The 15,304-nt window shown below is 42.7% G+C and overlaps 1 non-coding gene across 1 annotated transcript; it reads left to right on the top strand.

The window, feature by feature from the left end:
- Positions 1-3,052: 3,052 nt before the first annotated feature.
- Trnal-caa lies at positions 3,053-3,127 on the top strand. The gene has a single exon. It is a non-coding gene; the product is annotated as a tRNA-Leu (tRNA).
- The last annotated feature ends 12,177 nt before the right edge of the window (positions 3,128-15,304 follow it).

Here is a 15,304-nt window from a genome sequence, read left to right as displayed (position 1 = left end):
TTGTGGTGATTTAAAGAGCAACGCGACTGGGCACTCAATCACTGGAAACGAGTCATGCTATACCTTGTGGCTGTCCGATTGGAGGCAGTGAGTTTGGTGAATGCCTGGAAAACGATGTCAGCCATCGTGTGCAGTGCCATCAGTACTGTTATGATATGTGGGTGTTTTTCGTGGTCAGTGCGTTGTTCCCCTGTTGCACTTAAGTAAACGCTAAATACAGAAGGATATTAACATATTTTATGGTGCTGTGACCTGCGTACAGTAGACGAACCAATGTGAGACGATGACTGATCGTATCCACACGAGAATGCATTCTTTCATGAAGAAACATCCGCGAGACAATGGTTTGTCGGCAATAAATTTCCGGAGGAGAGTCGTGACCATAACCCAGTGGAAGAGCTTCGAGATGAATTAGAACGTTGACTCCACTCCAGACGCCGGCGTCTGACATCAGAACCTTCTCTGGTTTCGTCTTCTGCGGAAAAGTGAGCCCCATTTCTTCAGACATTCAGATACCTCACTGAAAATATCCCCTGCACAGTCATACAATCGACAGTGGACACATCCCACTTAACGCCCACTAATAGGTCTCGGAATATTTTTAGTCAGATAGTGTATCTGTCATTATGAATCTAAAGATGATTCTTCCTACAGTTCCTTTATTTATTTGTAATATTACTCGTCCTTATAGTTCGTAAGTGTGAAATTATGTAACTGGAACAATCACGCTTGTCTATCATGATGACTTACGTACTACAGTCATATACTTTAACTAGCAGTCTTTCATTAGGCACACATCGTACTACGGTAAACAGCTGGCCCAGAATTGTCTTTAACATAAAAACTAGTGACAGTTGTTACCCACAACCTAATCTCAACGTTCGCGTTAAAAGTACTTTTTGACAAGAGATCTGAGGTTTTTAGGCTCATCCCAGGCATCGTGGTTTAAGTTTCCTCTCGTTCTGTTTAATCATTCCTAGCGTATGCCGTTATTTCTTCAGTCTACGCTCGAATCTTTTCTTATTCCTTTTGCACTACACCTTTACTTGAAATGAAGTCAATGTCTGTCAGTTCCACTGTCATTTTCGTCTGATATTGATACAACGTTTTGATACACAGTCTAGGACAAAAAAAAAGACGCAACTCGAAAGAATTATTCGGATGGGACGGAAACTGGTGCATGTGATGTACGCGTACAGATAAACCAAATAATTACAATTTCAGAAAAAATGGAGGTTTTATACAAGAGAAAGAGCTTGACAAATACTAGGTACCAACAGCACCCGTATGACCCTTATGCAAGAAGTTATTGGTCATGGCACTGATTGATAGAGTTGATGAATGTCCTCCTGAGAGATACCGTCCCAAATTTGCGCGTTAGATAGTCAAAATCCCAAGCCAGTTGAAGGGTTCTGCCCAAAAAATTTCAAACGTTCTCAATTGGAGAGAGATTCTGCAATGTAGACGGCCAAGGCAGCTTTTAGGAAGCGCGAAGAAAAGCAGTAAAAACTCTCCATTCACGCGGGCAGGCATTATCTTGCTGAAATGTAAGCCCAGGACGGCTTGCCATGAAGGGAAAGAAAACGGGGCGTAGAGTATCGACAATGTACAGCTGTGCTGTAAGGGTACCGCAAATGACAACCAAAGTGCTCGTACTATGATATAAAACGACCCCTAGACCATTACCGAGCGAGGTGGCGCAGTGGTTATCACACTAGACTCGCATTCGGGAGGACGACGGTTCAAACCCCCTTTCTGCCATCCTGATTTAGGTTTTCCGTTATTTCCGTACATCACTTCAGGCAAATGCCGGGATGGTTCCTTTGAAAGGGCACGGCCGACTTTTTTCCCTAATCCGATGGGACCGATGACCTCGCTGTTTGGTCCCCTCCCCGAAATCAACGAACAACAACCGTCCTAGACCATTACACGAGGTTTCGGGCCGTTTGGCGAGTGACGGTGAGGTTGGTAACCCGTCACTGTCCGGGACGTCTGCAGGCGCGTCTTCACTGATCATCATGGCTCAGTAAGACGTGCGACTTGTCACTTTCAGGCCGAATGTGCCAGACAACACCGCAAACTGGCTTGTCGGTGAACAGAGGTCAATGGTTGTTGGCGCAAGGTGCGCCGTGGGCTGAACCCGTTTTTCTGTAAGCCGTCTGTTGATGGCCCTTGTGGTCACTGAAGCACCAGTTGCACGTCAAATCGATGATCATGATGAATCTGGAGCTCTGAGTGTGTCGATGACTTTTCCTCGATGCTCTCGTTCTGTCTTTTCTCTAGGTTGACTGCTTTTTTCTTGACGCTGTGTTCGGCCATTCATGACAACATGGTCGAATAGTAGCTTCGCTCCTACTGAAATGTCGATCGATCTGCGATTACTCTAATCGGCTACTTTGAGCTCAACAAACATGTCCTCTCTCAAAGGCTGACATCTGGGAATATTGTTCTCTCCCAGAATTTATGCCCAACTGAGCACAAGGACAGAAATTCGCAAAGACTTTATGTCCTGTTATCGACATATCCCTGTTTATTATTCTTGTCAGCTGTGCTGTGAAGTTGGACTGGAGAGTCACAGATTCATCCATCGGCCGCTAAAGTTTACAGATTTCTATTTTGCGTCGATACCTGTATGATTATCAATTTGTGACCAATTTGTATAAATCCTTTGTGGCGTGTCGTTTTTTCTCTTCCTGGCAGATTGAAACTGTGTGCCGGACCGAGACTCGAACTCGGGACCTTTGCCTTTCGCGGGCAAGTGCTCTCCCAACTGAGCTACTCAAGCACGACTCACGCCCCGTCCTCACAGCTTTACTTCTGCCAGTATCTCGTCTCCTACCTTCCAAACTTTACAGAAACTCTCCTGCGAACCTAGCAGAACTAGCACTCCTGAAAGAAACGATATTGCGGAGAAATGGCGTATCCACAGCCTGGGGGATGTTTCCAGAATGAAATTAGTTCTGCTAGGTTCGCAGGAGAGCTTCTGTAAAATTTGAAAGGTAGGAGACGAGGTACTGGTAGAAGTGAAGCTGTGAGGACGGGGCGTGAATCGTGCTTGGGTAGCTCAGTTGGTAGAGCACTTGCCCGCAAAAGGCAAAGGTCCCGAGTTCGAGTCTCGGTCCGGCACACAGTTTTAATCTGCCAGGAAGTCTCATATCAGCGCACACTCCGCTGCTGAGTGAAAACATCTCATTCTCTACCGTGACTTTGCTTTAACTTTTTTATATGTAATTGTTGTCATTGAAAGAGAGGGTGACTGGAATAAAGACAAAGTTTGCCATTCAGAATGCTGACAGTTGAAAGATCTTCACCAGAGTAATTCAGGATGTTCCTACACAAAAACGGAGGAACGCAATTAGGTTACCGCGTGCCGGTATCTAGGACAACGTTAATATTAATGCTAGGCGGGGCCCGCGGTCGACACAGCATGGCGTTGAATGTAGACTGCACAGCCATTGGATCGCGACGCGGCGATTGATCGGTATCGCGCTCTCGAGACGGTCTTCTGTTCTCCAAGCAGGGCGCAGAGCGGCATCTTCCTCCACCTGCAGCCGCATTGTTTGACGACGCGCCGCGACGACTTCGCCAAGTTTCTCTGCTCTATGGCTGGGGGAGGGGGGGGGGGGGGCGCTGGAAGACGGCTGGGAGAGGAATGGGTGGGGAGTAGGGAGGAGGACTTCTACCCGCAGGCGTAGGCGCAGCCACCAGCATCGGTTGCGGTCGGTAACAGAGAAGGCTACGGGGCGAACCCATGCCAAGGCTCCATTTCCATAATGAGCTCTTCCAGAATGCCGCGGATGCAGGGATCAACAAGGACAACCCTCACAGTGAACCCCAATGAGTTGAGCTGCCGTCTTTTGGAAAAGAAGAAATCGACACGTAACAGTTATGCTGGGCGAAAAGCACGCTGACAACTAGTTTTCAGTGACACTGAAAGAAGTCACTTCAGTTCTACATCTACATCTACATACATACTCCGCAATCTACCATACGGTGCGTGGCGGAGGGTACCTCGTACCACAACTAGCATCTTCTCTCCCTGTTCCACTCCCAAACAGAACGAGGGGAAAATGACCGCCTATATGCCTCTGTACGAGCCCTAATCTCTCTTATCTTATCTTTGTGGTCTTTCCGCGAAATGTAAGTTGGCGGCAGTAAAATTGTACTGCAATCAGCCTCAAATGCTGGTTCTCTATATTTCCTCAGTAGCGTTTCACGAAAACAACGGCTCCTTTCCTCTACAGAGTCCCACCCGAGTTAGCATTTCCGATAGATAATATTCCATCAGAATTTCTAAAATCATTGGGGGAAGTGGCAACAAAACGACTATTCACGTTGGTGTGTAGAATATATGAGTCTGGCGACATAACATCTGACTATGGGAAAAGCATTATCCACACAATTCCGAAGACGGCAAGAGCTGACAAGTGCGAGAATTATCGCACAATCAGCTTAACAGCTCATGCATCGAAGCTGCTTACAAGAATAATATACAGAAGAATGGAAAAGAAAATTGAGAATGCGCTTGGTGACGATCAGTTTGGCTTTAGAAAAAGTAAAGGGACGAGAGAGGCAATTCTGACGTTACGGCTAATAATGGAAGCAAGGCTAAAGAAAAATCAAGACACTTTCATAGGATTTGTCGACCTGGAAAAAGCGTTCGACAATATAAAATGGTGCAAGCTGTTCGAGATTCTGAAAAAAGTAGGGGTAAGCTATAGGGAGAGACGGGTCATATACAATATGTACAACAACCAAGAGGGAATAATAAGAGTGGACGATCAAGAACGAAGTGCTCGTATTAAGAAGGGTGTAAGACAAGGCTGTAGCCTTTCGCCCCTACTCTTCAATCTGTACATCGAGGAAGCAATGATGGAAATAAAAGAAAGGTTCAGGAGTGGAATTAAAATACAAGGTGAAAGGATATCAATGATACGATTCGCTGATGACATTGCTATCCTGAGTGAAAGTGAAGAAGAATTAAATGATCTGCTGAACGGAATGAACAGTCTAATGAGTACACAGTATGGTTTGAGAGTAAATCGGAGAAAGACGAAGGTAATGAGAAGTAGTAGAAATGAGAACAGCGAGAAACTTCACATCAGGATTGATGGTCACGAAGTCAATGATGTTAAGGAATTCTGCTACCTAGGCCGTAAAATAACCAATGACAGACGGAGCAAGGAGGACATCAAAAGCAGACTCGCTATGGCAAAAAAGGCATTTCTGGCCAAGAGAAGTCTACTAATATCAAATACCGGCCTTAATTTGAGGAAGAAATTTCTGAGGATATACGTCTGGAGTACAGCATTGTGAAACATGGACTGTGGGAAAACCGGAACAGAAGAGAATCGAAGCATTTGAGATGTGGTGCTATAGACGAATGTTGAAAATTAGGTGGACTGATAAGGTAAGGAATGAAGAGGTTCTATGCAGAATCGGAGAGGAAAGGAGTATGTGGAAAACACTGATAAGGAGAAGGGACAGGATAATAGGACATCTGCTAAGACATGAGGGAATGACTTCCATGGTACTAGAGGGAGCTGTAGAGGGCAAAAACTGTAGAGGAAGACAGAGATTGGAATACGTCAAGCAAATAATTGAGGACGTAGGTTGCAAGTGCTACTCTGAGATGAGGAGGTTAGCACAGGAAAGGAATTCGTGGAGGGCCGCATCAAACCAGTCAGTAGACTGATGACAAAAAAAAAAAAAAAAAGAACACTCGCATGATGATCAAACCTACCTGTAACAAATCTAGCAGCCCGCCTCTGAATTGCCTCTATGTCCTCCCTCAATCCGACCTGATACGGATCCCAAACGCTCGAGCAGTACTCAAGAATAGGTCGTATTAGTGTTTTATAAGCGGTCTCCTTTACAGATGAACCACATCTTCACAAAACTCAACCAATGAACCGAAGACGACTATCCACCTTCCCCACAACTGACATTACATGCTTGTCCCACTTCATATCGCTCTGCAATGTTACGCCCAAATAATTAATCGACGTGACTGTGTCAAACGCTACACGACTAATGGAATATTCAAATATTACAGGTTTCTTTTTCCTATTCATCGGCTTTAATTTACATTTGTCTATATTTAGAGTTAACTGCCATTCTTTACACCAATCACAAATCCTGTCCAAGTCATCTTGTATCCTCCTACAGCTACTCAACGACGACATCTTCCCGTACACCACAGCATGATCAGCAAACAGCCACACATTATTATCCACCCTATCCAAGATATCATTTATGTAGATAGAAAACAACAGCGGACGTACCACACTTCCCTGGGGCACTCCAGATGATACCTCACCTCCGATGAACACTCACCATCGAGAACAACGTACTGGGTTCTATTACTTAAGAAGTCTTCGAGCTACTCACATACTTGGGAACCAATCCCATATGCTCGTACCTTAGTTAGGAGTTTGCAGTGGGGCTTCGAGTCAAACGCTTTCCGGAAGTCAAGGAATATGGCATCCGTCTGATACCCTTCATACATGGTTCGCAGGATATCATGTGAAAAAAGGCCGAGTTGCGTTTCGCAGGAGCGATGCTTTCTAAAGCCGTGCTGATGCATGGACAGCAACTTCTCTGTCTCAAGGAAATTCATTATATTAGAACTGACAATATGTTCGAGAATCCTGCAAGAAACCGATGTTAAGGATATTGGTCTGTAATTTTGAGGATCCGTCCTTCTACCCTTCTTATATACAGGCGTCACCTGCGCTTTTTTCCAGTCGCTCAGGACTTTATGTTGGGCAAGAGGTTCGCGATAAATGGAAGCTAAGTAAGGAGCCAATTCCATTTTGATTTGTAAAAACACTGGTTCCACTGTGGTACCAGGTGTTTTTCTAATCCGGGAATGTTTTGTTGACCATTAGCTATGTACAGCACATTTGTATGCAGAGGCTTTCATGATGAGAGAATTAAAAGAATTAAAACTTCAAATTAATCTCTTAGTTAGTGAGAGAATCCTAGGGGAGGTTATCTGAAACACGTAAGCACAGTCCCGGTAAATTTACTTTGCTGGTAGCCAAAGTCTTTTTTCTGTCACAGCAAGTGAGTCACAAACGCCAGATACGGCATTTCATTTTAAATTTCGCAGCTGTAGGTTTCTAGGTGGCAGCATATGTCTCGTGGAAGGTGGCCGATACACAGTACTCCGCGGGCAGTGATTGATTTGCCGTCAGACCAAGATGGCAGGTGTGCTATGAGTGTGTACGCGACTGGAAAAACGGGATTTTTGTAAGCAGAGGGACCGTCCGCAGAGCACGAACATAGCAAAATTCGTGCCGTATATGGTTAGAATCTATTTCGTGATCATTTTTGTTCAATTGGATACAGGAATTGAGCGAAGGACAAGCAGCTCACATTCTAGGAGCGTCCTGGTCGTCCTGGTTACGAAGTGATGGTGCATTGTTTCCTTGTTTAAGGGTATTTCGCTACTCGCGGGACACAGTGGTCTTGTGGGTTGCCGCACTTTAAGGAAGCAAATAAAATTAATGTAGGTCATGCAGGATGATGCACAGTCACCAGTTTTCGTCCAGTGAACTGGGAGAGTTAATTCATTTGTTCATAATGGGAGACCGACAAGCCTTTCCTACCTTTCACCCGGTCGGCGATCACCTTATCGACGCCCACGTCCTGCAATCTTTCTCAAAAGATTTTACAGGAACTATTCGGTAAAAAAATTATTTTTGCTTTACTTGTAGCTTCATATGTCAGGTTCATTATGAGGTGCCAATCATTTCGTTAATGGTCATAGTTAATGTGATATTTACATCGGAGCAAGGCAGTGCGATAATTCGAGGAAGTTTGCAATGAAAAATAGGGGTCCTTACGATTTTGCGTTTGGTGCATATTACATAATATATTGCTGCGTGTGAAATTTAGCTAACATATTGAATTTTTCTTCAGACTTGATTGGAGCTATCCGTCGCCAATCTCCAGAAAACTGATCTAACGTAGTTCACTCATGTGCTATCGCACCCGTCAATAAGAAAACCAGAGTGAAATATCCACAACATTGCTCTTATTTCGTAAACGGTTTGAGATATCGAAATAAGATTTTAGCAAATGAAATCACACAAAGAGGAGATTGTTTTGACATATGGTTATTATGAAAAACTTCAGTATCTACCGTCTTATTCCACTAGCTACAGACTTTTCCGATGAAAGAAAGTAATTTTTAAGCGTCATGGATAGCTGGTGAAATAAGAATGCTGTCGGTTTTGGAACAACGTAAGTGAAGTCATTGCACGATTATTTTGTATTGAGGGTACGTTTTTTCATAAGACATTGACCTTACTTTTCCTCAGTTGCTCACTTAATAAATTTAATAAACAACTGTTTCAGAATTCTCTCGCAATTGCGTATGCACAACATGTTAGTGCGGTGACAATGTGTAAGCTCCGCTGTGTTTTGGCAAAAGAAGCAAATTTTAACATGGGAACAAGAGAAATTTGTAGGTTTTACTCAAAGTTCCCCACTCGTGAGTCTTCTCTGAAAGTTACAAACGGTTAACAAAGCAGGCGAAAATAAATCGCTGCATTGTAGACGGATTCCCTTTTGATTCTAACCAAAGGAGAGTTGCCAGATCTTTTTGATTGCCCACCATGCATGTGTGGGAGTGCAGGGGCCCCAGTTAATATTTGCCAGAGATGTGAGTGTAGGCTTCAGTCTACCACAGCACCTCCCCTTCAGCACTCAGAATTTCCTCAACAGCGCACCGAGCGGCCCCCCACCACTGCCACTCCTCTGATGCTCTCCGAGCCGACTGCGCATCCAGCGGCCACGTTATTTTGCGCCTACTATAAATCCTGAGAGGTCACTCTTGGGTGTGAACACAGCCACTACAATTCTATGCTGCACGATTTTAAGACTTTGTCGAGCAATGGTTTACAAGGAGAATGTGTTGAAAAGAAAAATAAATTTCAGGCTGGTACTCGCAACTCTGATGTCTTTATCACAGTTTGTGACTCATTCATTGACTGACCCTCGTCGTATCTGAAATCATGCGCATCATTATGATGATTCCCTGTGTGTTGTACTGGTGTGTAGTGATGTTAGTGCAGACAAAGAAATAATAGCGAATCTGATGGTGACACATAGTTTATACGCCTCCATCTGCACTACGGAGCCGTGCGGTGTGACCGTGCGGTTTGAGGTGTCATGTAACGGACTGCGCGGCCCCTCCCACCGGAGGCTCGAATCCTCCCTCGGGCATGGGTGTTTGTGTGTGTGTTGTTTTTAGCATAAGTTAATTTAAGGTAGTTTAAGTAGTGTTTAATTCTAGGGACCGATGACCTTAGCAGTTTGGTCCCATAAGAATTCACACACATTTGAACATTTTTGCACCAAGGAGATGCCATGCTGTGCCACCAGTTCGACGAATGGGCTCGATGAGACACTGACGAATGGAAAGGGATTTAACTTAGAACTTTCACGGATACTCAATGGGTAACGATATGTCGTTATGACACATTCATATTTTCTTCACAAGAGAAAAGTCAGCTCAGGGACCACATTCTACATCTACAGATGCATATGTACACGCTGCAAAGCGCTGTACAGTGCACGCGAAAGAGGTTTCGTACCCCTCCTAATTTCGGAATTCGACTGTCTCCAAAGACTCTGTACCTAGTAATCTTCGGCTTTTGCTGTGTAAATCCCTCACCTAGTAAGGAATACTGACGGTACGTTGATCAGGCGGCAACCATCACATCACAACAAAAAATTTCAGGTACCCGAACTAGGAGTACTGTTCTATCACGTAGGTATTTTTAAAAAGAAATAATTCAATGAAATGATGTAATGTAATTAGAGTTCAAGAAGATACCGTCAACTATTTGGTACAAGAAATAATTATCACTACATTTACGCAACTAATAGCTTAATATAATCACGAAAAGCATTCACACACACACTCGTGCACACAACGTTATTATTAAGCATGCAAAAAATACACCGAAGAGCCAAAGACTAACATCGTGTTGGGCACCAACGAGAACGCAGAAGTGCCGCAACACGACGTGGCATGGACTCGTCTAATGTCTGAACTAGTGCTGGAGGGAATTGACATCATGAATCCTGCACGTCTGTCCATAAATCCGTAAGAGTCGCGGGGTTGGAGATTTCTTCTGACCAACACGTTGCAAGGCATACCAGATATGCTCAATAATGTTCATGTCTGTGGCGTTTGGTGGCCAGCGGAAGCGTTTTCCTGGGGCCACTCTGTAGCAATTCTGGACGTGTGTGGTGTCGCATTGTCCTGCTGCAATTGCCCAAGTCCGTGAGAATGCAAAGTGGACATGAATGGATGCAGATGATCAGACATCTGTCATAGTCGTATCTAGATGCATCAGGGGTCCCATATCACTCCAACTGCACACGTCCCACACCATTTCAGAGCCTCTACCAGCTTCAACAGTTCCCTACTGACATGCAGGTTCCTTGGATTGATGAGGTTGACTCCATACCCGTACATGTCCACCCGCTCGATGCAATTTGAAACGAGACTCGTCCGATCAGATAACATGTTTTCATCCATCAACAGTCCAATGTCGGTGTTGACGGGCCCAGGTGAAGCGTAAAGTTTTGTGTCGTGCAGTCGTCAAGGGTACACGGGTGGGCCTTCAGCTCCGAAAACCCATATCGATGATGTTTCGTTGAATGATTCGTACGCTGGCACTTGTTGATGGTCCATTATTAAAATCTGCAGCAATTTGCGGAAGGGGTGGCACTTTGAAAAATTCTCTTCAGTCGTCGTTGGTCCCGTTCTTGCAGGATCTTGTTCTGGCCGCAACAATGTCAGAGATTTAATGATTTACCGGATTCCTGATATTCACGGTACACTTGTGGAATGGTAGTACAGAAAAATCCCCACTTCATCGATGCCTCGAAGGTGCTGTGTCCCATCACTCGCCCACCAACTATAACACCACGTTGAAACTGACTTAAATCTAGATAACCTGACATTGTAGCAGCAGTAACCCATCTAACAACTGCGCCAGACATTTATTGTCTTACATAAGCGTTGCCGACCGCAGCGCAGTATTCTGCCTGTTTGTATATCTCAGTATTTGAATACGCATGCCTATACAAGTTTCTTTCGTGCTTCAGTGTAATATTGTTATTTTGAATACAACATTCTATCGAAATTATTAAACAGTTATGTCATATCAATGAAACAGTTAATCCTGTCAGTCACTATTTTAATATCATCACAGACATAATTCTGTCATGATGGATAAAATAGTCATTGAAACTCTGAAACCACTTACATAATTTTTTTAAATTAAGATCGATCAAGAAATTATTGGAGCTGCACTTTAAAAAGTTTGTAACACTTCTTTGTGTTGTTTGCAGGTATCGTAATGTCAGTGGCTAACTGGCCTTTACCTCTCCCTCGCAGTTCTGCCGGTAAAATTGTATGGGTAATACACTATGGCATTAAACGACTTTCATCAGACACTGCTTCTACACACACACTCATACACATTCTACTCTACATAAATACATGTACTTTTGTATAGGGCAATGGCCATTATTTCCCCAGAAATAAAATAATACCCATTCCCCAGTTCCAAACGAAATTTACGGGAGGTTTCCCTTGGTCAACTGTAGAATGGCAGAACTGGAAGTCTCTTCTCATATATTCTCAATTAGGGTTCACCTTGCTCTGCGTCCAGCCGGATGGGATATTTTGCTGAAAAAAATGAAGCTCTGCAACAGCGCACCCAGCTCTCAAAAAAGTGAGTGGGGAAAAAACCTTCTCAGCACCTCGTACTTTCTTTGTAGTGATTCACATATTTTCTACAGAGTAACACCATTGCTTGGCACTGCCATTCAGAGATACTATTCGCTACTGACTCTGACTATATGTTCCCTTACTTATCAACAAATAATATTTGCCCTTCTTCGAGCAACTCTTTTTCTAGAGCTAGTAAAACGTTTATAAAAATAGTGCCCTTCATGCTACACATTCTATAGTGTTCGCACGTTATTCAAATATTTATAGGTACATTTGATTAATTGAGAAATAACGAAAAAAAATAAAATTTCACACAGATAATTTCACACGCCACCAAGAGGTGGTACTGGTTGTTATTTTTATAAAACATTGACGCATATACTGAGATGTTTCAAAGTAAATATATAAAAAATTAAGAAAGAAGGGAAAAAATATGCTGTTTTTACAGCCTGGATGACAAGCTGCTTACGTCATCAGGCCAGGGACTTGGAGGCATGTTGTAGCTACAGTGTCATTGTTTGTAATACCATCAAAAGAAAATTCCGAGATATGTCGCTGTTTACTAATTCACATACACTGGTACGGTTCGTAGCAAGAACACACATGCAATACCTGTTTCGAAATTTTCTATTGCCTTTTGTTTGTTTCCCATTAAAGCAATAACTAACCGAAATGTAGAACATAACAGACTAAACAATAATTCAATCTCCCCACTACATACATTTAACAATAATCAAACTGCTTTTGCATTCCTTCCACTTAAAATTTACCCATTTTCTCAGAGCGGGCCTCAATACACACAATAACACTCCCACCCACCTAACGTACTATTACAGTAGACGCCTACAACCAACCAAGTGGCGTATTCAGTTGAAAAGTGCTCGAAAATCGGATATCCTAGAGTACGTAGAACACCTAAGTGAAACTCCAGGACGACACATACGGAATAATATGAACAAGTAACGATAATTAAACCAAACGGTAATTTAAATTTACGAAATTTGCGCACCAAATAGTACTTCTTACCTAACAATAAGAGAATAACAAAAACCAGTAATGTAGTAACATACATGGAAACACTATGTAACGCACTTATTATACACAATACAAACATGCATTACAGGCCACTGAAGATGCTTGATATGTCAAAAGTAGCGGAACGCTTATGCCACAGAAAACCTATTATGTACTTGCATAGACGGACCACATAATAACAAAACTATGTTCAGAGTTTAGCTCCGGAATACCTGTAGCACTTCCTCATGAACACTTCCACATATTTGAAAAATATTGAGCAAACATATAGGCCTACATTCCGTAATTGTTATGGATATATGCATTCATAGTAATAAAAGTAGAAACCAGCGACATCGTGCGTAGATTATACGCCCCATTTTATTCATTTCAGTTTCACCTATGTTATTTCTTAGAATAGAAATATTCAAAAAATAATTTAGCATGAATCACTGATGTTATGCAGAGTGCATCATTTTTAAAAATCTTATGCTTTATTAGTGCAAAATACATTTACTGCTTTGCAGAATCTAAGAGTGCAGCACTGTTTTGCGTCTAATCTCGACGGTACCTAGTTCCACTTGGAGTAGATTTCAGCTCGTCCCTAGAACCACAGAAAAATATATTTTCAAATGAATTTTTACTCTGGAATATCCTGTCAGACACACCGGAAATTTATGTCACTGTATTTGTCACGTATGGACCGAAAAAGTAGCATACCTGCCTTCGTGGTTAATGGTTTTACTGACATGAGGTGGACACTATTTTATGATAGCACTATTCGTCGAGCCGGCCGCGGTGGTCTAGCGGTTCTAGGCGCTCAGTCCGGAACCGCGCGACTGCTACGATCGCAGGTTCGAATCCTGCCTCGGGCATGGATGTATGTGATGTCCTTAGGTTCGTTAGGTTCGTTAGGTTTAACTAGTTCTAAGTTCTAGGGGACTAATAACCTCAGAAGTTGAGTCCCATAGTGCTCAGAGCCATTTGAACCACCACTATTCGTCGAGTAAAACTATGTGACCAATATTTCTAACGTATAAAAGCATTGTTCAGGCGAATATGATACGTGGTTCTACTTACATGATGCCTACGTCGAATCACAACGTCAAAACGGGCGCTGTATCTAAGAAGGCCAAGGAAATGTTACTGTACTCTTATCTGATCCTTATGATCCACCTGTACGAGTAGTACTTACGGATAAGTAACCTCCGACTGAAATTTGATGAGTGCGGACTGGAAGCGAAAGACAGTCAAGTTACAGACCTGAATAATTCACACAGCTAAAGCGAAAAGTTGAATCGTTATTTGACTTGAGGAAACACTCCAAGAACTGTTGAAAAGTAAGTTACTGACTTTATGCCTGATTTCACCATCTCCATACATAGACGGAAAAAGTCTGGACTTGATCTGTTCTCAACAAGTTGGCGTATACTTTTTAAGTCTCAAATTTACCTTCGAACGTTTGCCTGATTCATTTAGTCTGGAGATACTTTGCGCAGATATAAAACGCTAATACCTAAAAGTAGTAGAAAAAATGTAAATGCAAGCAACTGAACTAAATTAAACGCAGCTGTTTATACAGCTAGACTTAATATTCTTTAGAGTAAGTCACTAATTATCAGGAACTACAAGAGCCGCTGTATCGACTTGATGCGGAAAGATGAAATCACATACACCTGTTGTGAGCCACGAAATATTTCGTCCCACATACAATGAATGTTAATTACCTATATTTACTCTCGTTTTTATGGGAGGAATAAAAATGGAAGTTACAGCATCGGTGCACGTTTTGGCATCACATACCGAATGTTGTAATTACATCAGAACCATACTCTGGTTACTGTCAGTTTCAAATCAGAACAGTTACTAACATTAATACGAACTGATGACTTAGTTTAGAGGCTGCTGTTTTTATGACACAATTTAAATTTCTCGCAGCAATTTTAGAAAATTAATCAGCAACCTGATACTAATAGCCTCAAACAATACAAAACTTCGTTCATCTTACCTGTTAACCGGCTTTATGCTCATAGAACACACACGTACACGCACGCAGCCACTCACTCACACACACACACACACACACACACACACACAGCACTATGCTACATCCTTAATGACAGAGTAACTCGTTTCATTCATTTACACTGCATTTCCGAATCCCAACATTAAAGACTTCAAAGAAAAGAGATCTCGGGCACAAACTACAGATTAGAACCCGCGCGCTTTCATACAGTGAACAAAGCGTGTTAAAAATGGGAAAACAGTAATTAACAAACCTCTTTACTCATTCCAGAGCACAATACTTTGTGCTTGAGTATTAGGTGGTTCCACTAGATCGGGGCGAATGCCAAACATCTTCTGTGCGCAGAAGTTTAAAAGCTGTACATTCAGAAGGTCATTTCTGCACGCTATCAGTATTATGCCAAAATTTTCACGCGGTATCGATTGCTTTGACTGACATCTTGCAAGTGTGCTGTTTTATGCTTAAAATAGGAGGTCCAGTTGATGCAGCTTCCTTGTAAGAGC

Source organism: Schistocerca piceifrons, chromosome 3, assembly GCF_021461385.2.
Source record: "Schistocerca piceifrons isolate TAMUIC-IGC-003096 chromosome 3, iqSchPice1.1, whole genome shotgun sequence".
Lineage (NCBI taxonomy): Eukaryota > Metazoa > Arthropoda > Insecta > Orthoptera > Acrididae > Schistocerca > Schistocerca piceifrons.
The sequence above is the reverse complement of the archived record's forward strand: the minus strand, read 5'-3'. Positions and strand labels throughout refer to the sequence as shown.